Source organism: Vanessa tameamea, chromosome 3 (genome assembly GCF_037043105.1).
Source record: "Vanessa tameamea isolate UH-Manoa-2023 chromosome 3, ilVanTame1 primary haplotype, whole genome shotgun sequence".
NCBI lineage: Eukaryota > Metazoa > Arthropoda > Insecta > Lepidoptera > Nymphalidae > Vanessa > Vanessa tameamea.
The window spans coordinates 11,742,498-11,766,381 of record NC_087311.1 but is presented as its reverse complement, the minus strand read 5'-3'; the positions used below and the strand labels follow the sequence as shown (position 1 = coordinate 11,766,381).

Sequence of the window (23,884 nt, the reverse complement as noted above, 5' to 3'; positions counted from 1 at the left end):
TTGATATCGATATCACGATTTGCGATAATAACACGAATCTCGAATACGCAGTCATTGATAATATTAAAAAGACACAGAATCAAGATTGGTATTGAAATATATTTGGTGGTACCACCCACTCATCATATATTCTCCCACCTAGCAGCGATACTTAGTATTGTTGTGTTCCGGTGAGTGAGCCAGTGTAACAGACATAACATCTTAGCTCCCAATGATATTTCTTACAGCACTAATATCTATATGGAGGTATATCCACTTACCATCAGGTGACTCCCTTGCTTGTCCATCAATCTATTTTTTAAAAATAAAACACCCTCTCGAGACATTTCACCGATTACACAAACGCTACTTTCAAAAATTTCCAAGTAAAATATTAATAATAAAATTTATAATTTAAGTATTGTGTTCATTCTTATAAAAATAATAATATAAGCAATAAGCTAGTTGGACGTGTGCCACGATTGGTTAGGCCCGACATGCCTAGCAGCTAGATGTTAGGTCTACACATGGTTACCTAGTAATAAATTTGTAAGTTATTTGTAAGTTATTTGTATTCTCTTGTAAGAAAATAAGTAAGTTGGATGTGTGCCACGCGCGGTTGAAGCCGTCCTTATAATAACATGCTTTTATTAGCCATCGTATCACTTTTATGTCGAAATAATATAATATGTTTAATTGTATGTATATTGATTAATAACTATAGAATTTTTCAAATTAAGATCAATACTAAACCTATTAGAATATTATCATAAAAAATAAACACACAATTGACGGAATAATCATTAATATAAGGCATTTACCACTAAGAATTGGTAAATCTTAGGTTTTACTGAAAAATCTTAGTATTTACCATCGTTCGAGCTTTTACAGTAACATATACATAATATAATTCAACAAAATAACTAAATATTTTCGAAAAAATCTTCGGTATCAATAATTACTAAATCAATAAGTTTAAATGATTGCTTTAAAGAAACAATATGTATTGATAAAAAAAAAAACATTATAAAATCACAAAACACGATCACAATTCTTATACATACTTCCAAATATAATAATTGATTTTGAAACGGTTTTGTATAATATTTTTTATACATTTATATATGTATGTATGAATGTATAGCACATGTATTTTCTTTACAGTTTCTTATTTTATTTGATTCTTACCTATTACAAAGCCGTGTCTTAAACCTAAAGGTTGTTGGAGATAGCTATTTTAGTCACCTTTGTAAGTCTTCACTTAGGCGACTAAAGTTAAATATGCTTATAATGCTGTTGTTTGAAACTCAATTATACGATTGTAATTGTAAAAAAAAAATATTATATAATTATAAATATATATTTTAGAAATGATTTTATTTTCTAGACTAATTTGCTACTTTTTGAGATATACACGTATCGTTTAGTAACAAAAGTAACATTCAAAACTTCCTACTATAATTTCTTTTAGATTCTCGTCATACCTACGCTGGGTATTAAAAATCAAATATTCCTTACGTATGTACCTAAGCTGTTACAATAATTCATACAGGGCTCTGTTGAATTTGTATTCTTAATTAGTTATTAACATGAACATAATATAACTGAATTACTATTTAAGTATCAACTTAATTGCTAATACACTTTGTATTACAACAGTAGGTTTCGTGCCAACAACCGTACAGGTAAGTAAAGTCGGATTACGAAGTCGCAACCCTCAGTTTTAGTCAATTTCTAGAACACCGTAGTGTCTATTTTTATAGTTGTTTTCAAATTATAATGGCCAAATTTTAAATATCAAAAATATTTTTAATTTCAAATTGCGTTAACTTTAAAAAAAATAAAAGATATAAAAGTTTTAGATATCTTGGTATAATAGTTTATTTAATTATAGCATTAAAATAGTTTTTTTTTTTTATATATTGTATTTTTCATAAAACCCTCCTCAATTTTTAATTTAAAAAACCATATGGTGCTTCCTTGTAAATGTATTGACCAGGCTGTATGGTGTATTACCTTTTCCAAATATAATAAAAAAAGCACAAAATCTGACATCAACTAGTATGATAATACGTAGTTGTACCTATATGGTGCTGTGTACGCACTGCTGTTCTGCTGACTTACGGACCATGTAAAGTGAGTGTGATGTTGCGGTCTTGGGCTCGTGAAGGGAAGTTATGTCTCCATAACGGCCATATTAGTTTGAATATACAAGGGCTTCGGCAATATCTTTGGTGCTACAAGCTACAGGCGGCTGTCATTTGATTAACCTAAATATTTGATAGTTTGATAAAAGATCGTTCTCAGATAAAATTAGTGCAACATTGGTTAATAAAATTAATACGATAAAGAGCTACTCGTAGTATTTCTCTTTGAAAAATTTCGACAGTTATAATGTCCTAAAGAGTTCACAAAATGTGAATATGTATGGTACTTAAATATTAACAGACAAAATTATCGTCGGCCTAATATGTTAACCAGCCGAATAATTTATTATTGAAAATGAATTTTTAAACTATTTTTTGTATAAGCAATTCTCTACTTTACACAGAAGGAATAAGGTTGAATAAAGCTTGACACAACAAGCAGCAGCTATGAGGCCTAGTCCACACCAAAATCTTTCAAATTCCAATAAGACCTTTAACGTGAAATATTGATATCGCAACAATATTTGCTAAACACTATGTTAGCTCAGTAAGAAAACATATATTATCGTGAAGTATCAATTTATCTTAAAATAAACAATAAAAATATCTACTATGTACAAAAAATATGATGGCCAAGAGAGACAGAGCCGTGATGGCCCAGTTGTTACAAGACGTGAATCTTAATCGATGATTTCAAACCCGGGGCAAGCACAACTGATTCGTGTGCTTAATTTGTATTAATATATTTTACCGCGTGCTCGGTGGTGAAGAAAACATTGTAAGGAAACCTGTAGTCGGTGGATGTGAATCCACCAATCCACAATGGAGCAGCCTCTGGTATACTCCAAACTCTTCTCAAAGGACCTTTAAGACCTTTGCTGCCTGCCTTTGCTCAGTCATGGGACTATAGGATAGGATAGGCTGTTACCTTAAGTTTATTATTTACCATAAGAAACATTGAAGACAGCACATTGATACGCTATTTTGAATTTTTTCCCCTTCATTTATTTTATTTATTAATTGAATATGACATACAGAACATATTATAATATATTAGCAGTCAAGATCTAAAGTAAAATAAAACAAGCTTAAGTAATATAAAATTTAAACGTTAAGAACTGCTTTAATTTTCATTCTACACTGTAACAGGACGATTCAAAAGTGCTTTTATGAATCTATTTGAAAAAAGAATATTTTTATTTTGATTTTTTGAACAAATATAAAAAGAAACTAGATGTCTAGAAATAATAAAAAAAACATTAAATTATTCACAGTTACCACTGAAGATAATATATAAATATGTATAAAAAATAGGCGTACAAAATTATAAAAATAAAAATATTACAAATAAGTTTTAAGACAAATAAGGAAATAAATATAAAAATAAATCTGTTTAAAAAATCACTTTATGAAATATTGCGATCGTATTGTGAGTTTCGTAAGAACATACAATACAAATCTACAGACAATTTGAATACAATAAATTATTTTATTCGTAATATTGGATTTATTTAAATTTTAGCGACAAAGTACGATAGCGTAACGACTTTGTTTCCCGTGAGCAGATGTCGTATATATCATAAAAAGTTTTGAGTGCAAATCAATTTATTTATTTATTTATTTGGATCTCCAACAGTCGTACATAACATAACATATATCTAACACATTCACCTTATATCTACTTAAACTTAACATTTAAGAACACATCATTCCTGAATATAGTCTAAAAAAAATAAAATTCTGAGAAACAGATAAATGAGATGGCCCAGTGGTTAGAACGCGTGCATCTTAACCGATGATTTCGGGTTCAAACACAGGCAGGCACCACTGAATTTTCATGTGCTTAATTTGTGTTTATAATTCATCTCGTGCTCGGCGGTGAAGGAAAACATCGTGAGGAAACCTGCATGTGTCTAATTTTAACGAAATTCTGCCACATGTGTATTCCACCAACCCGCATTGGAGCAGCGTGGTGGAATATGCTCCATACCTTCTCCTCGACGGGAGAGGAGGCCTTAGCCCAGCAGTGGGAAATTTACAGGCTGATTATGAAACAGATAAACAAAAAGCTGGAGGTAATAAATTAATGTACAATTTAGAAATAGTTCATAATAGTTTGACACGTGCACGCTATAACTAAACTCACGTTTTTATCATTATGCTTAAACCTATGAATATAATTGATAAAAATGAGCCAAATACTAAACGTGTCCCAGATGGTATTTCCATTATCGGATACATAAGCTGGAAACCCACTGTATTATCTTAAATATTGTAGTTTTTTGGTAACCTTTATTAACAGACCGGTCTCCGTGTTTTGTATTTCAAAACCGACTAACTTCTATTGAAACTTTCGACCCCTATTAAGGCCCATTATTAGATGGATTTTTTAAAGAGACTGACACTGTCTTTTGCTCATAATACCTAAAGTGATTTTCATAAATTGAGCTTTCAACAATTACGAACTTTTATTCAAGCTACCATCTTACTATCATCCTAGATTTCGGCCTCATTTGGTGATAAACCTTTGTTAATAAGCCTTCAAACTGATTTTCATATTTCGAACATCACAAAATAGTAAATTTCCATACAAACTTGCCTCTTTTTTCTTAGTGCTCATCTAAGATCCATAAGGAATTCCTGCACTAAATTCTATTACACTACATCTACCGCTTTAGGCTGTGTGCAGTATGTCAGTCAGTCATTTTAGTAGCATATGATAATTTTATCATAATTAAATATTATTGATCTAATTTTATTATAGAGATCAATAATTATTATTTAGTAAATCCACAAAAAATGAAAACAAACATCGTTCTAGAAAAGACCAAACCTTATATTGAGATACTATTTTTTATTGATTTTAACGTTAATCATTTTGTAATAAAATATAATATTAAAATTGCAATAAAATATTTTATAAACTGTTTTTAGTAAATCTATTTTTTTCTTATCAGTTAAAATTAACATAATGTGCTAATACGTTTTTTTTTTTTATAAAAACTAACGTGAGAAAGGTCAAGACAAAAAAAATGGGATACTATAATGTTTCTTTAGGACGAGTGTTCAAATAGCGAATGTTTTCAATACATCAACCAAAGAAAACATCACCAGGTTCAAGCGTTCATAGTAATCATGAATTAAATATCAACTCATTATATTTCACAATAAAAGATATTTTTTTAAAATATTGTTTTAATTTATTAGGTATAATAAGTTTTGACCCTCGGTCTGTTTCCATGCAGTTTACCCGCAAAAAACTTTATGCAATAAATCACGTCGTTTTGTTGCTCTTATGGTGGATAAAAGGGGAGACCAAAAGGTAAAATCGCTTGTGAAAATAATTGAAAATTTTAACTAACTTAATTTTTCGTACCTTTGTCTATGGTGTCATGATCTTCTCCTGACCGATTTTCGGTAGGAACTTACTTCAGACTAGTTTATTATCCAGGATATGTTGCTGAAATGAGCATTAATTCCTAAGTATGAAAACACAGTTGGAATTTCTATTCTCTTACATAATTTGATGGGATATAAATCTGATACGACCGGAGAGAGTTCATGCTCTGGACCAACGGCTTTACGCGCTTTCCGAGACATGAACGACCGGGCGTTAGCTGTTACTGAGAAATTTATTAACAGAAAAACCCAATAACTTTTATTAACTCGACCTCATGCCTTTGGGGCTTGCATAGTATAAGCTAGCCACTAGATCAACGAGACATACAAACAATTACGCATTATAAAAGCGTTTGTAGTCGCCAAAAAATATATTAGAAATTGTCCTCCGACCATGTTCAAAGTACACCGTGCATCCAATAGGACTTCTGTAGAGACGACTGCTTTCTATTGCACAAGCTAAATTATATTGGAAATTAACAGTATATTGATAATTATTAATTAAAATTTTAACAAACAATATAGATACACAAAGAACTCATATTGTACTAATTATTTATATGTTATTTCGATTACAAATGGTATTCTAATACAGAACGGTAGTATTTTTAGATGAACTTACATTTTTTGCCTAAAAATACCTTTTGTTTCGATATTTATTTTTCCTATTCATAAATTGTACAGCCTGTCGTCGTTTCAGTAGCTTTATACCATGTCATTTTTACATTAAAAATGATCTATGACAGGTAATACTGTCCAAGTTATCACAGATATTAATATATTTTATTATATTTAAATAGTCATAATTTTGTTTGAGATAAAAATCGAGATAGGCGAGTTTGCTCAAAACCCTAACACCAAATATTGAAAGGGTTTATTTCCAAATATTTTTACGTTTAGAATCTTCTACTGTAAAGTCTATGTGGCTCGTATGCTGGTTCCTTTATTTGTAAAATTATTATTTCATAGAGCTTCACATAAATATTATTAACAAAATTATAAATTTTAGATTAAGCTGGGTTATCCAAAGTATACGTACAAAACAGAATTAAGCAAATGCGTACAAATCCGTAGAATGAATTACTACGGTATAAGTTTTCATTGGTATCCGGGGTGGATAATCTCTGTAAATCTGTGACGGAAGCCGTTAAGCTAGATGCGTTTTTGTAGGTCTTCTTACATTTGCCAAGCGAAAATGGGCCTTGTGATAAAGGAGAATATACCCTTTTGAGTCAATCACCCATTGACCCACGCTAATTGTTCATAATGTGTGTCAAGCATATTGTATGTAAAAAGGTCATATTTAAATGAACTTTCTATCCGACAACAGCGATTAAGAAGAGTAATGATTTTTTTATTATTTGTGAATTAATTATTCTTTTTTTGTAAATGCGATCCGAGCAACACGATCCATTCGTGTTTCGTTTCTTTATATTAAATATTGTTTACTATTTGGAGCTAGAATAAAATCACTTGGTGGCTTTGAGTTAGCCCGTCTGGGTAGGTACCACCCACTCATCAAACATTCTACCACCAAACAGCAGTACCCAGAATTGTTGTGTTCCAGTTTAGAAGGTGAGTGAGCCAGTAAAACTACAATCACAAGGTACATAACATCTTAGTTCCCTAGGTTGGTAGAGCATTGGCGATATAAGGAATGATTACTAAGAATGATTAATATTTCTCACAGCGCCATTGTCTATGTGCTGTGGTGACCACTTAACATCAGGTGGACCATTTGCTCGTCCATTTACGCGCACCATGAAAATAAATATAAATGGACCACATATTACTAATTACATTATATCATATTATGATTATAAAAACTCCTGTTCTATCATTTCTATAACGCTATAAATAAATAAATAAATATTGGACAACAACTTACATTGGGATCAAAGTAATGTCACAATGTATGTGACATTACTTTGATCCCAATGTAAGTAGCTAAAGCACTTATGTTATGGAAATCAGAAGTAACGACGGTACCACAAACACCCAGACCCGAGACAACATAGAAAACTAATGAACATCGAACCCGGGACCTCGGAGTGACGTACCCATGAAAACCGATGTACACACTACTCGACCACGGAGGTCGCCATACATGTATATTTACAAACTTTATTCCACCTAATACACAATGTTATATCGTTTCAATTGTTCTGCGTTATTAAGTAAAATCATGTTGGCCGTACCGAGGAAAAAGCAAGCGCCCAAAATAAGTATAAACAAACTTTTAAATATAGGAATATTAAAACGAATTTAGGCAAATCTGCTCCTTTATACAGGCATATTAACATCTATAATTTCATTTTTAAATAAGCTGATATTGATATATTTGGCTACATTGAATTAAATTTAAAAATAAATTAAGGAAATATATTTTATCATAAAATTGTTTTCATGTCACTTTTATGTTTGCTATAAGAGGTATTTATATTTTTTTGTTTTTTACAGTGTATTTTTTTATATTATTTTTTTGTTTTTTTTTTTATGTTTACTTTATGATTTGAATTAGTTTATTTTGATGTAAATAAAAAAATGAGATACTTTGTATATCACGTTGGCTTCCCAAATAAATAAATGTTATGGTCAAAACAATCTCAGTCTCTTCAACTCGTTTAAGAGACGATCCTTAAATTTTTTAATCATCAAAATAATTAAAGAAAAAGCACGAATTGATTTGTAAAGCTTGTCAAAAATATTATGTGAGATGGTCATATATGGGACATAAAACGACTGTAAGTAAGTGTAAGGCAAGCGAATGATGATATTAAACAAATATACTATTTGTATAATAATCGTTTAAAATCTAATTTAAAATTATTAAACTTTCACGAAACGTATGACCGCTATTTCCATTCGGGTTGACCAAGCCTGAACAAGAATAGACGGAAAAACGAAAAGTCCACTGAGCGTCGAATACGATTTACTGAGCTCGATTCGTACAGTTTGAATATTCTTTTGAAAATGTGAAAAATATCATTATAAAAGCAAGTGTCGTGTACTGTAACAACTTTTAGAATCGAATTTTCTTTAATTCAACTGACATTTTCATATTAAATACTCATACTATGGTTAGCCAAGAAATTTATCTTAAGGAAACAAGAATAATATTAAGGACTGGTGTAGTGTAGTATAGTAATAAAATTATTGTGTTCGGTTTTAAAATGAGTTGTAATAAAGTATACTTTTATCTGGACTTGTTATGGGATTTCTTGAGTGATCCTCTTGAGAAGTTGAATAGGAAATGATTTATTACATTAAAACAACCCATTATTTCACAAAAATCAACAATATATCGATTATCGATTCTACGATATATCGATATACGAATACGTACGATGGCCTGAGAAATTGAGGAATATAATAAATTTATTAAATCCTTATTCCACTAACTCAATACACACATTTCTCTTTGTATTTCACATTTTTTATAAATATATGATATAACAACTTTTGAAAACATCTTATACAAGAGTAATGGCTTATATCGTATTAAAATATAAACATACGACAATCCACTTAGCGCCTTTCGCAAGTTAATCATCAACGACCTAGTCAGCCAGTCACTATGAGTATGGAAATTTTTGCTTATAAATAGAATGTTGTTTTTTTTTTGTTATTTGACTTTAAATAAATCATTAATGAAATACACTTATGATTATATTTTAGTAGTTATATTATTATTAAATTTCGTTAACTTTTACTAGTCTAAACAAATGTTTAAATATATCAGAGTAATGTTTAAGCCGAAATATGTGTACAAACGTTTTAATAGTGTTTTTTTTTTTCACTTTTGTTGTTGTAGCAAGCAATTGTAATTAATAGTTTAATTAGCATGTAGTGTTTGCTTTTAAACGATTTTACATAATCTATCGATGTATATACATAATTGAGTATTTATGTAAGAATGACAAATGTAAAAATCGCTAGCGAACCTAATATATAAATAAATATGACATGAGCTTATATTCTGCGTTTATACTTAATAAACATAAAGCTACTCGCATTTAGCATTATTGATACTCAAACGGAACGGAATATCTGTAATATAAAGTAATAAATTACCTGTAATGTATCTTGTCACTGGCAGTTAATAAAATAGTTTTTAGTGTAGTGACGTATAAATGTAATGGCGAACATATTTTTATTATTCTGAATTTAACAGTGACGAGGATAGACAGTATGGATGAGGTTGAATGGCGTTTCCGATAAATGCTGTAAAGGTACAATAATATTTAGTTGAAATGTAAAAGGGGCAAATACTAAAAAGACACATAGATTTACCTAACTTCCATTTTCCTAGCCCGATCAAAGAGTGTAATACGATTGAGGATATGGTGTTATTATATCACAACCAGTAAGAGATACTCAGCAAGGCGTACAACATGAGAGGTATTAGGGCACTAGTGATGACAATTCGGTGCTCAAACCAGCTACAGCTGGTTTCACATGTCGACCAAAACGGTTGTAAGATATCATAATAAATAACATGCTGTTTGGCTTATATATTTTGTAGTTAGTTTTGTATGGTTTTGTTTTTTTTTAATGGTTGTTTGATAATTCATTAATTTAAACTGTAATATATATTAATACCGTAAGACGATTTTTGTTCCAGTGATTACGGAACGATTGCTGCTGATAAAAAATCGGTTATAGTCTCGTTTTGAAGAGCTCCAGCCGTAGATGTGCTGAAAAATAAAGAGGATTTGATAGAATTTTACTAAATTGTTACGATTTAACAAATTATTAATTAAACGAGCGGTTAAAAGTTACTGGCCGGTTAGAGAGCGGTACTACGGCTGAAAAAGAAAAAAAATAAACAAAATTAAAGTGAATTGTTATCGTAAATAACAAAGTCCAATTCTTCCTGAGCTAATGTTTGATTTGACATTCATAATTTCATTTAAAAAAGTTTTCATCATTTTGGCACCAAATTTAGATGAGTGCCTTGCAGTTTACAATGAAATGCAATCAAAATAAAACCTGTCATAGGTTTCGAGATTACTAAAAAATCTTTTGAATAAAGCGCGAAGTTTCATAAAATCTAAGGTGTTCAAGAAACAAAATATAATACATAAACATAAACATAATCAGCCTGTAAATTTCCCACTGCTGGGCTAAGGCCTCCTCTCCCGTTGAGGCGAAGGTATGGAGCATATTCCACCACGCTGCTCCAATGCGGGTTGGTGGAATACACATGTGGCAGAATTTCGTTGAAATTAGACACATGCAGGTTTCCTCACGATGTTTTCCTTCACCGCCGAGCACGAGATGAATTATAAACACAAATTAAGCACATGAAAATTCAGTGGTGCCTGCCTGGGTTTGAACCCGAAATCATCGGTTAAGATGCACGCGTTCTAACCACTGGGCCATCTCGGCTCTTGAAACAAACAAAGATGTAAGTAAATCTCTCAAAAGACCATTTTAAGTGCACTAACACTAAAACTTGTACAGAAGATAGGTGATAATGACACCGTACCAGGAATGGGAATTCGCAATACAACAAATAAAGTTTATCAAATACTAAAAGAGATGAAGAGGATGAAGTTACCTTTTCAAGGCAACGCTAAATTGAATGACCTCTTCTGAACCAAAATACTACTACCTAAACTTGCTTTGTGCAGCCCGTCTGGTATGGACTCATCACCAACTCATTATATTTTCTACAGCCAAACAACATTACTAAGTATGGTTAGTAGAGTATTTCTTACAGCACTTTTGTCTACGGGTATCACCCTTATATGTATATTGTCTGTAAGAAATATTAACCATTCCTTACATCGCCAATGCCCCACCAATCTTGGGAACTGAGCGTAGGCACACTGACTCAGTCGCCCTTGAAACCAAAACACAATAATACTACTTGTACTTGTACAATACAATGTTGCTGATGAGTGAGTGGTAGCTACCCAGACGAGCTCACAAATAGCCCTACCACTGAGTGAAGTTATATGTTTCTTAATTTAATAAAAGAGCGCAATAAATAAATTTTATTTTAAACTTTTTATGTACATTGTAGTACACTATAGGTAATTTTTTTGTATAATTTTCATATCGGTTTAGTAGTATAGCGAAAATCCGGATATAACAAAAAAAACAATAAATATTTTTTTTCGGACAGTTTATTTTCAATGGATTTTTTAGACTAATAATGATTGACTTACAAAGCGATATTCACTATCGTATACGATAAAATGTATTTAAAAAGTAATTGCTTAACAATTTTAACCGTTTTTCAAAGCTTTTTAAATAATTCAATATAATATGTTGACTGCATTAGAATTAAGAAAGGCTTTAAATTGAGCGATGTAAGCTTAACCGTACGAGTGGCCGGCTTAACTCAAGACAAACGAGCTGAAAAGAGCATTCGGATCGCGGCGTTTTGATACATCCGCAATCGAATGTTGTACCGCGTCTAAAGACTCCGATCCGGAGCAATTTAGAATTCTGAATTGGGTATTTGAATTTAAAGATTCTCTTTTAGTTTTATTGTACGATGAATTTGTTTTATAAACGAGCTGTGCAAACTTTCTATAACCAGTCATGCTAGTGATAACAGAGAGAAAACAAACTAGAATTATTTTTATATTGTTTTCTATAAACTTACACTTTTAACGTGTGTGAATTGCATGGACACACTTTTTAATTTAATAGGTAGGTGGCCGGGCTAACTTGTTACCTGATAGTGAGTGGTCTCTATCCATTGTCTGTGACCTATTGGAAATTAAGATGTTGAATGAATTTATTTTATTTCTCCATAGAGTACAAAAGTTAGCGTTATCAGCTAGGTGCATTATCATGTATTTGCGGAGACAGGTGTCTAAAAAAGGTACATCGGGTCACCAGGCCTTCAAACTTTAAATTTAACAATTATTATTTAATTTTCTTAAGGATATTGATTACAAGGCATATACATTGGATGGTGATGTCTCTTTTAACTGTAGATCTATAAGACGATGTGTTAACCATATTACCGACCTATGTTAAGAACATGACATTATTGCACTCCAGGAGCATTGGCTAGGAGACCTGGGTTATCTGGACAAAATTCATCCCGATTTTTCCAGTAACGGAGTTTCAGCGGTAGATACCACGGCAGGCGTACTAAAAGGAAAACCTTACGGGGAGTAGCAATGTTATGGAAAAAGTCTCTGTTTCCGAATCTAAGACCATTGTGTGATATGATTGGAACCATCATGTTAAACATTGCTAAGATATAAGACAGCGGGGCCCATCGTGACTCGGAGACCGCAGACGACTGCTGTACAGCGCTGCGCGTCACGGCGGAGGACGTGTACCGGTGTATCACGGGTATGAAGCGCGGCAAGTCTCCGGGCCACGATGGGCTCAGCGTCGAGCACCTTTTATTTGCACCTGAGTTACTTTTTGAGAAGGTGACTATCTTTTTCAATTCATGTATTGAACATAGTTATTTACCTGCAGATCTTATGAGAACTATTGTTGTTCCTATTGTAAAAAATAGAACGGGCGATGTGTCCAGTTCTTCAAATTACCTTCAAATATAGTGTTTGAAACTATAATTATGAAACATCTGAATGAAAACAATATACCAATACATAATGCACAATTTGGTTTCCGACGAGGCTCATCCACCGATTTAGCCATTTTTGCTTTGAAAAATACAGTATACGAGTATTTAAATAGAAACACTACAGTTTATTCATGCTTTTTAGATTTAAGGTGTGCATTTGATACAATAAATTATAATATACTATGGGACAAATTAAGGAAAACCAAAGTACCAACTAAAATAGTAAATATTTTGGAATACTGGTATGCCAATCAAGTAAATCAGGTAAAGTGGAATAATACTCTGTCAGAGACGTATAGGCTAAAAAATGGAGTTAGGCAGGGCGGTCTGACGTCGCCGGTCTTATTCAACCCGTACATAAACGAGCTGATCGAGGAACTGAGCAGCACCAGAGTCGGATGCCAGGTCGGTGGAGTGCGCGTTAATAACCTTAGTTATGCGGACGACATGGTGCTGCTTAGTCCGTCGGTCAACGGCATTAGGCAATTAATAAATATATATGAGAAGTATGCAACTAGACACCACCTAACATACAATGTAAAGAAAACGGAAGTTATGATATTTAAATATAAGAGAGGCCCTGATATAATACTACCGATAAGTTTATGTGGAACAGTGTTAAAAATTGTTACCAAATTTAAATATCTGGGGCATATTGTAACAGATAATTTATCGGATGATGACGATTTGGAACGACAGAGGCGCAGTATAGCCTGTAGAAGTAACATGCTAGGCAGACGTTTCTACCACTGCTCTAAACAAGTGAAGGTAACGCTGTTCAAGGCATATTGCCAGTCGTTATACACCAGCCAACTCTGGTACCGATACACGAGGAGTGCGTGTAACAGTCTTCGTGTACAATATAATAATGCATCCCGCGTGATGATGAACTTGCCCTGGCGGTGTAGTGCGACTGACATGTTCGCCGAGAGCAGAGTTGGAGGTTTTGCCGCGCTACTACAGAAACTCAGGGTCTTATTCTACAGCAGAGTAGCCATGAGTAACAACAGAATTCTGTTCTCTGTATTCCATATCGTCTATCTAAAAAGAGAGAGAAAAGACTTATAATTACTCTTAATTTCATTTAGGTTAAGTTTTTTAAATGTTGTTTAATTGTATATCTTATGGGTTTGAAATTGCATGGAATAAAAAATATTTATTATTTATTGTTATTATTTATTAATAAACATGACAATAAACTAAATAAATATATAATTATATTACTCACTTTAATGTGTGTGTGACTATGTGTTTGTTTGTTCGCATCCGATCGTGTGCATATTTTGCGTGTGGTTCGTTTGTTTTGACGTTGCATGCCGATATAAAATAATAAGTAAATTCTCTGTTATATCCCTCTCGCCTGTTATACTCGCTCACTCAACTTTCATAATCACAATTATCTAATCAAATAACACAATAATAAAAGATTCACACAAATTTTCAAATTAATTACATTCTTTCATATAAAAACTGAATATATTAGTTCATTAATTTCAGTAGACTTCAGCTTGAAACTAACTAGAAATTCGCCTCTTGTTAATGATAAATGTCTATATTCGCTCATACATTGTGCATATACCTCATCGTCCTCTCGCCACGTCATCGTTGTAACTCAATTCTGTGGAGTACAATGGACCGAAATTCAATTTTCGCTATCACTTACGGAGGTCACCTAAAATAATATATCTTTACTTTTCATTTATAACCCATCGGTATTGAGTGTACTTGAAGGGGTAAGGTCTTTCAATATGGGATTATCTTTACTACTTCCATTTAATAATAAAACCATAATAGCTTTGTTTTTGAAATATATTTTTTTACCGATTTTTGTTTACATATTTTTTTATATAATAGCGTTTTGTGGTGTGTTCCAGTTTTAGTTTTAAAACGTCAATAGTGCTGTGAGTTTGAGTATTAATTTATTGACTTATTAACAAAAATACGCGAGGTTTCGCACTATCGCGAATTCGCTTATGTTTTTTATTCTGTATTCGTTTTTTGTTGCTTCACTATAATGTTCAGAGTGCTCCATCTGACTTTTGTTTCGTAATCTGAGTACAGGTATGTACGTAATCATTTATGCAAACGACATGTCTATACAAGTTTGTGCACGTCTTCACTTCAATTCCACTCAAAATTGTATTTTTAATTAAATAAATAAATTAATCACATTATTTTAATAATAATTCATACAGGCAATATTAATGAATAATTAATCGATTCTAAGAATCGATATACTCGTAAGTTCACAGTGCTTGTTCGTAAATTAATAACTCTTAATTCTTATTCCTTCAATATACAGTTGAAGATTACGGATTGCATTAAATTGATGCTTTACATATCCTACCGTATAACATCTGTTTTAGTATTCAGTGCGGAATCATAGAAGCTTGTACTTGGCATATTCGAGTCGAATACACGGATTCCTTCCAGATTAGATGATATTGCTTGCAAGCATTCTCTATAACTTTGCCTACTGCGGTAAGAGGTTTGTCTTCAATTTTATGCGCAGTGTAAAATCTTTGAATCTAAGATATAGTACGATAATTTCATTTAATGAATTTCAAAATTACTTTGCAGCAGATTTTTTGAAAACATCTAACACTGCGACAAGGTAGTAATTGAGTTAATCGGGATATATGATTTAACATATTATAATATTACCCTTATTACTTTCAGGTAAAAAAAATAAACGAATAATAAAATTTGGATTTTTAATACCACAATACTTCATAAGACACAATTCAGTTTGTAACAGATTAGTGACGAAGTTTTTATGAAAAAAAAAAAGAAATCAAAATTAAAAAAGGTAGAAAACGTATATTATGTTTTAATTAAATAATGTTATACGAATAACATTATTTTTATATAAAAGCCCTTAGTGTAACGGTTACATACATTTTTAATTTAGTCAAAGATTCTGCTATAATAAGTCTATAACACAAAGGTGGAGAGCGTAGAACTTGTGGTTCTCAGCTTCCCAACTCGGTAGTACGATGTTATGGAATTCATTACACATTATTAAATTTGCCCGTCGGTTATTTGTAGCGTTCCGGTAAACGTGCTACACAGCTCTACGGCGCTACGGCTACGGAGCTACGAAATACGTAGCATAGAGATTGCAAGCGCTAAGACAATTACGGCGAACAAAGTTACGGTTACCTAAAACCAATTATGTTTTATTTAGGTAAGAGGAAAGGATAGAGCGTATAAATATGTCTAAGACAAAGCTATAAATAATCGAATCATTAAATAAGAAACTTATATAACACATTGATGTTTAAAAATAGAATAAATTATATTATTATAATAAAATGTATTTTTCTGTAAATATTTACAATATTATATACTATATAATGAGAGCCAAGATGGCTCAGTGGCTAGAAGGCGTGCATCTTAACCGATAATTTCGGGTTAAAACCAAGGCAGGCACCACTGAATTTTTATGTACTTAATTTGTGTTTATAATTTATCTCGTCCTCGGCGCTGAAGGAAAACATCGTGAGCAAACCTGCATGTGTCTAATTTCAACGAAATTCTGCCACATGTGTGTTCCACCAACCCGCATTGGAGCAGCTTGTTGGAATATGCTCCAAACCTTCTCCTCAAAGGGAGAGGAGACCTTAGCCCAGCAGTGGGAAATTTTCGCTATGTTTAATAAATTTAAGAGAGTTGTTTAACAATTAAAGTTCTGAGTAATTAATTGACAATATAAAGTGCCACTGTCTGAAAAATTGCAATTATCATCTATTGCTATGTATCTCATCTTGTTTGTAATCGTATTAACCTGCAAATTTACAAATATTTCCACTTAACGACCTCGACTCGCGAAACAATAGCAATAACATTAATGAATAGCGGATTATAAATGATAGAGTGTAATAGAGTCGCTTTGACGACAAAATTTTAATCGAAACATTTCATAAATACATAATTGTAGAATATGAATAGATTCTTTTTTTTTATAATATTACTAAGGAATGTATGTCTTTTATAACAACCTATTTTCTCCTATAAAAATAGTTTTATTTGTATCGTATACTCCCGAACCTTTCTCAAAATACAAGTCAAAAGTAAAACTTCAATGTGCCATAAAATATTAATAATGCTTCGGATATGAAAATGAAAATAGTTTTATATTACAGAAGCAAACCACGAATTGCAAATATGAATTGATAATTATGAAACAAAACGAAGTTGTTAGTTGCCTGTATTGAAAATCAATCTTTATATAAATATAAATAGAGATTATTATCCATTGTGAGCTTTTTTTTGTTTGAGTTTACAAGTAGTGTATTATTTCAAGTAGCTTTCCTCGCGTTCGTGCTAATTAATCAAGGCAAACACGTTTCGGCGTGTTGCTATTCTGCGGCGGCTATTCATGTGTTGTAAACTTTTGTTGTAAGATATCATGACGCAAATTCTTCCACTAAGTTTTTACTTTAAGAAGATCCTTGTTTTTTATTAAGATATGTTCTATCATTATTCTACCAAATCTATAATTTTAATATTTTAAAATAATTCTTCAATTAATAATCCACGTTATAATATTACTTAGCGATAATAAATGGGTTTCATAAGTAATAATAATATATTTCTCATTATTAATAATAGTGCTTAATCTAATAGAGATAAAGAAAATGAAAATAATATGAGTTTTATATTAAAATTAATTTAATTTAAGTGGTTTTGCATATGTACATTTTAATAATAATATTCGATATTGTATTTACTTGTCTATAATTAAATATTAGCCCTATCATAAGCCAAAACATATTACCAACCAATGAAGCTTCGATGAATATATTGTTTTAACAGTTAAATTATTTTAACGTAAATAATGTTATGTAAGTGAGATAAATAAAAAAGATAATTGCTGTAAACGTCTTTCGTATCCATTTATTTACGTAGATTGTGATAATAAGTATAAGTTAGATTTTAAGATATTTTTATTTGATAGCATAAAAATATCATATGAAATAAAAGCACCATGCCATGTTCCATTAAAATTACTTTGGTGCCTATAACGCATCCGGATATTTTTATAAAAATCATGATTCATTGTTTTGGAAATAAAACCAAAATTTACAATGAAAATTTCAAACATCACAAACATGAACTTGATATACTATACAAATACCGATACATTCTATCACAGGTCAAAAAGTCTTTTTTTTTTTCGTTTGAATAAATCGTAGTATCTATTAATATGTTACCGTTCTTTCTATCAGTGCCTCCGTTACTTATGTCAGGCCTATTTTTCCAAGACAAATATGTTTAATACATTCGTCATAAGACCGAGTTCGGACAACTTTTGTTTTTGTTTGCAAAAGATTGAGACCTCAAAATCCTTTCTTGTTATTTTCACGGAAGACTAAACGGGTGGATTCCATTAATGTCGGCTAACGACCGGACGCACTTCGGATTGGGGATTAAAAGGGTTGAGTGGTTTTGTACAATCGTTCTGATAAAAGGGGTGAACGTTGGCTCTCGGCGATTTAAAAGATGTCTTTCGCGGATTAATTTTGGTGTCGATGAACTAATCTAGAGTCGTGTTTCAGAAAATTCAGTTTCATAGTTAAGGCCTTTGTAGTATTTACGCTTGAAATGTAACAATCGATTAATTATTTATCGGGGTGCTCGCGTTGATGGTTTTAATACAAATTTCAGTGGAAATTATAATTAATTTCAAATGTTGTTACTAAATACTGGCTTCTCTATAGTTAGTATATAGCTGGCTTATTTTATAAGTCTTTATTTTTTTATGTTATTATGATGAGACATATTTTCCGTGCTTTTGGTGTATCTTTATCTTGTAATTTTAATTTATTTTAGTGTATGTTTTCATTACCAGACACAAAGTTCATAGGTCTACAAATACCGTGTCTGTGGGCTCAAATCCAAGATCAGCCAATGCAAACTTATTTCTGTTAGGGAATTTTCAGTTGTAGCTCGAAATTAGAATGTTGGTAATGTTAACAAGGACGTATCTCGTGAAGGACGTAAAGCCAGTTGTTCTTGCCAAGCCAAAGACATTATTTTAAATGACAACACATGGTTTTAAACAGTTTTATGTTTTATATTAAATTAATGTAGATTGAATTTATTTTGGTTTACTTATAACCATATCATCTATTTACAAATTAATCTAAAATGAACACAACTCTAAATAATTTATTATTATATAAAAAATACTTTCAAACAAACGGAAAGAAAAGTTTTTACTTAACCACGAAATATATATATCGAAAAGAAAGAATCACATACAAACAATACTCAAAGCTCTGTTTTCCTTTGAACAACTCCGCGCAACCCACTCGTACAGCACCCATGAGGAACATCCGTCAAAACAAAACTAAAAACTAACTTATGAATATTTGCTCGTAGCGAACGTATAAGCTAGAGTGTCAATCGGCTTAACGCACGCGCAGTAGCAACTTTAGCGCAGGCTTGCGTGAGAACTTCAGTAATTGGCCGAACGCCGTCCGGTGCGGACGTGTTCTGACTAGTTTTCACCAGGTTTCCCGCTGGACACGCGAGCATCACCTGTCATCGTAACGATAATAGTGATCATTAGGACTTTGTAACTTTAAAAACTTCATGGACATCTGTTCATATAACTTTTTAAATGTAGTGTGTGTTTTATTTTAGAGTTTTGAAGTTATTTTTCTAAGTTTATCAGGATAGTTAAAGCTTGTTAATTGTGTTTAGTGAATATATTATGGACTTGTGGATTTTAAAACTTTAGGTAAGTCTAAATGACATTTTGTTTTATAATCTGATTGACAATTCCATATCATTTTCTGTACACTTCTTACAACTAACATAAAACTTTTGTTGTAAACTAATATAGTTTTAAATAAAAATTAAATAAAAATGTTACATTTACATCATATGCAATATTCACACGGGAACTATGATTAAAAATATATTTTAAGCTGTTTTATAAGGTTTGATTATAATATTCTAACATACATTTCTATTATTAGGTTTGAAAGAAAAACATCCAAAAAAAAATCAAGTTAAACTCTGTTTCACAATGCATTAGCTATGAACAAACATCGTGTCAGTAATATTAAAAATAAGTTATAATAAATTGTTAACTATTGCGATTATTAGATGCACATAACTGATATCACGTAATGACCATTACGTCATAAATTTAAACTCTATTTCTATCATTATTTTACGTTATTATATATTAACAGCATAACTAGTAGCCGCAGCACGTGCGCTGTTTCTTTTAAAAAGGTTTTTTACTTTTATACTGTACGTGATTTTGATACCAAAATCTTTGGTCATTTTTGGCAGTCTTGTCAATATTAAATTTGATAGGTATGATACAATAATGTTTTTTTTTTAACAAGACGGTTCAATTTCCAGGTGGAGAAATATATTTTCCAAATATCTTATGATATTGTGACACATTAAAATCGGTCTTAAGACCTCGTGGTTTCGGATTTAGCCTCCGATGTGAAGTGCATAAACATATGTATATGTCTTGTGTTCATGGTTTTTATGTTTAGTGTCAATTTTTTTTAAATTTATTATATCTGTACCAGTCTATGATAAAGTCAGACAAAATTAAGGACAATTAGTTTCTATCTTTCCATGAAGATTTTCGTTACTCTATAATTTTTTTTTAATTTATTTAGATAAAAAGAAAATAGTGACACTTGTTATGACCAACTCTTACTTATTTTCTTTGTGGTATAAAATATTCAATCACCAGATTTCCTTTTTTGGGCTTAGTGACATTTATTTTTATGACAATGTACTGGTGTGACCCATGCTTACTTCGTACATATAAATATGGGCTTTATGGCTTTATGGCTCTACAAAAAAGTATAATAATACTTTTTTGCCAGCTAGCCCCATATAAACACGAAAATGTTATATGTATATTTGATAGTTCTAATTCAATTCAATGATTCAGAAAATGCTTAAACTCAACTTTAAATTAATTTATTCAATGCAGAAAATAAGTTGTATTTACTTACTAAAGTAAAACTAACTTCAACTCGGAAAAGAAAATATCTTGGCCTGAGAAGAAGAAGTGAAAGAAACTCAGAAATAATTTCTTTTTCTTCTTTTATCCATTTTATGACTGGATAAAATAAAAAAATACAAAATGGAAAGTAAATTAACAGCCTGTACTATATATAATACTGTATTGCTAGGCTAAGGTCTTCTATATTTGAGGATTATGTTTGGAAGCAATTCCATTACGATGTTCCGTTGCAGATTTGTGGAAGAATTTTATAGAATTAATAACCATACAGGTTTCTCACGATGTTTTCTTTCACCGCCGAACACGAGATGAATTATGAACACAAATGCACATGGATTTCCAGTGGTCTTTTCTGGGTTTGAATTCACAATCATCCGTTAAGGTGCACGAGTTTTAATCACTCAGTCATCTCACCTTTCAATTTTCAATATAACAAAATAGATGTCCAGGAGGCGCTCGTTTAATTCTCAATTTGTCCATGAATTCACTAATTGTTAAAATCAATGTTATATATTTTGTAAACGTTTGCGAAAGTACCTCTATCTATCTACTTGTTACTGTTTCACCGCCAAACTATTGAGTAGTTTGATAAAACACCTTTGATAAAATTAATTTTGAAACAAGCTTGAACCCCAAGGCTACATTACCAATACCCTAAAACGCGAGCGAAGCTTCAAGCAATAATGAGTTATCTGTAAGCGATTATCTGTTGCAGATTTTTCCTTTGATTTTGAAGACCTATAAATCTTTCATTATATACTTTCAAGTATCTTTTATTGCATAGTTAAGTTGGAAAACTCACAACGTGATAATTTTCTCTACGACTACGTTGCCAAAATGATACGATACGCAATGTACTACAAAACTTATGTATGACTGGATCTGTTGACTGTTTTATCTAAAAGTAAAAACGAACAGAGTAATAGAGCTTACTTCTTTATAAAATAAAGGAAGATGAATAAAATATTCGTTATTATTTTATTTTTGGTTCACTATAGATTTAATCAAAATAATTGAATCGTCATTTTAAAAACTATATTAAGTGAAGCTACAACCGGTTCTGAATTTAGATTCTACCAAGAAGAGCCGGCAAGAAAGTAGTTAGTCTTTTTCAACATTTAAAATACAAAGTTATGTTAATTAAATACCATGATATATGTTAATAAAATATCCTGCCTGGAATTATTGAGAATTATTAGCTCCACGGTTTATTTATCATCTATATAATCTTGTATTGAATAATATGCTTTTTTTTATGTCAATTTTATAATTGATTTGAATTTATGAATCAGCAAAGTTTAAAACATCCGCGGAATGTTATTATATAAACGGATACCTTGCCCCAAGAAGGATTTATTGACTTTGCGGTGCCGGAAACTTGGCGTTATAAGCTTATCCTTACATCTCATGTATATCCAATGATTATCATTGATTCTTTTATAGTGATCAATGTTACTGTGAATACGAAATATTGTCGTAAATATATTGAGACGCAACAGTGAGTATTCCTACTTTGTTAAAAACATATCGAAGGGAGTCTCTATCTCCAAAATTATAAATAGACCGGACTGCTCCCTTTTGTAAAATAAAAACAGATTCAATATCTGCAACGTTGCCCCAAAGTAATATGCCATATAACATAATACTATGGAAACAACCAAAATATACTAGACGAGCGGTAAGCGTCTAATAGACTAGTCATCATTTTATTATGAATGTAATAAAGCTGAACTGGCCCAGTAGTTAAAATACTATTAGTAATTGTAGAAAATTTGAACAATTTACTTGAAGTTCAAGCCCAGTCATGCACAACTGAATTCCGATTCCATCTGCTTATTTGACGTTTGTAATAAGTTATCTAGTGTTTGGCGGTGAGAGAAAACATTATGAGTTATATTTTACTTTGACCTTACAAATTTCGTATGAACTTTGCGTATAACCGGGTGAAGTTTTATTGTAACAGTGTGACGAAACCTTTTCTATGGTTGTCGTTACCTTATTTTTTTCTTAAAGGATATAATGTATGAACCATGAGTATTTTTTAATGTAATGTAATTGCATGTTTGTGATTTTGTTTGAGAACTTATGCTTAAAACCTTTGACTAATAAGTGACCGTGTATCATATTCCAAATTCAAATAATCCCAAAAATAGAACGTGGATGCAAAAGACAATGTTGCTTTAATTGAATCAAATTATTATCGAATACATTAAAAAATAAGGCTGATAATAAAAACAAAGGAAATAAATATAATGCGTAATCTTTTTTTATTATTATTTATATTAAAATAAACGTTACGTTTAAAACGATATTCGGTGTTAATTTTTAATCTAATCTCTCATCTGTAATCTGTCGTGTAAAATATTTGCATGCCATCGACGTAATATTAAACCGGTGAAATTTAATTGCATAATGCCCTCGCATGCTTAGAGTACGTGACATTATAGCATTGAAACAGAATTAGGTAGACATTGTTGATAGTATAAATTATTTGGCAATATCATGTTCGTATATTATATTTTTAATTTTATAACGTATCAGCCGTTCTGAATTATGCGTAATAAGGATTTAAGATCGGTACTATTTTTGAAGCAAAAATATATGAAAATTTGACAGCTTGTCGTCTATACGGGCGCATTTTTTCACGTTTTATTTTAGCATGCCGTCATATTTATAAAACAACATAGTAACATAATAAAACGTTTAATACTTTGTAACAATTAAACAATAATACAGTTTATATATATATATATATATATATATATATATATATATATATATAAA

At 31.2% G+C, this 23,884-nt stretch overlaps 1 protein-coding gene across 1 annotated transcript in view; it reads left to right on the top strand.

The window, feature by feature from the left end:
• The first annotated feature begins 19,570 nt into the window (after positions 1-19,570).
• Positions 19,571-23,884, top strand: part of LOC113397382 (nephrin-like) — a 194,919-nt gene continuing 190,605 nt past the window's right edge. Inside the window, exon 1 of the mRNA XM_026635699.2 lies at positions 19,571-19,837. The gene's annotated coding sequence lies outside the window, so the exon portion shown is untranslated. The remainder of the gene's footprint in view (positions 19,838-23,884) is intronic.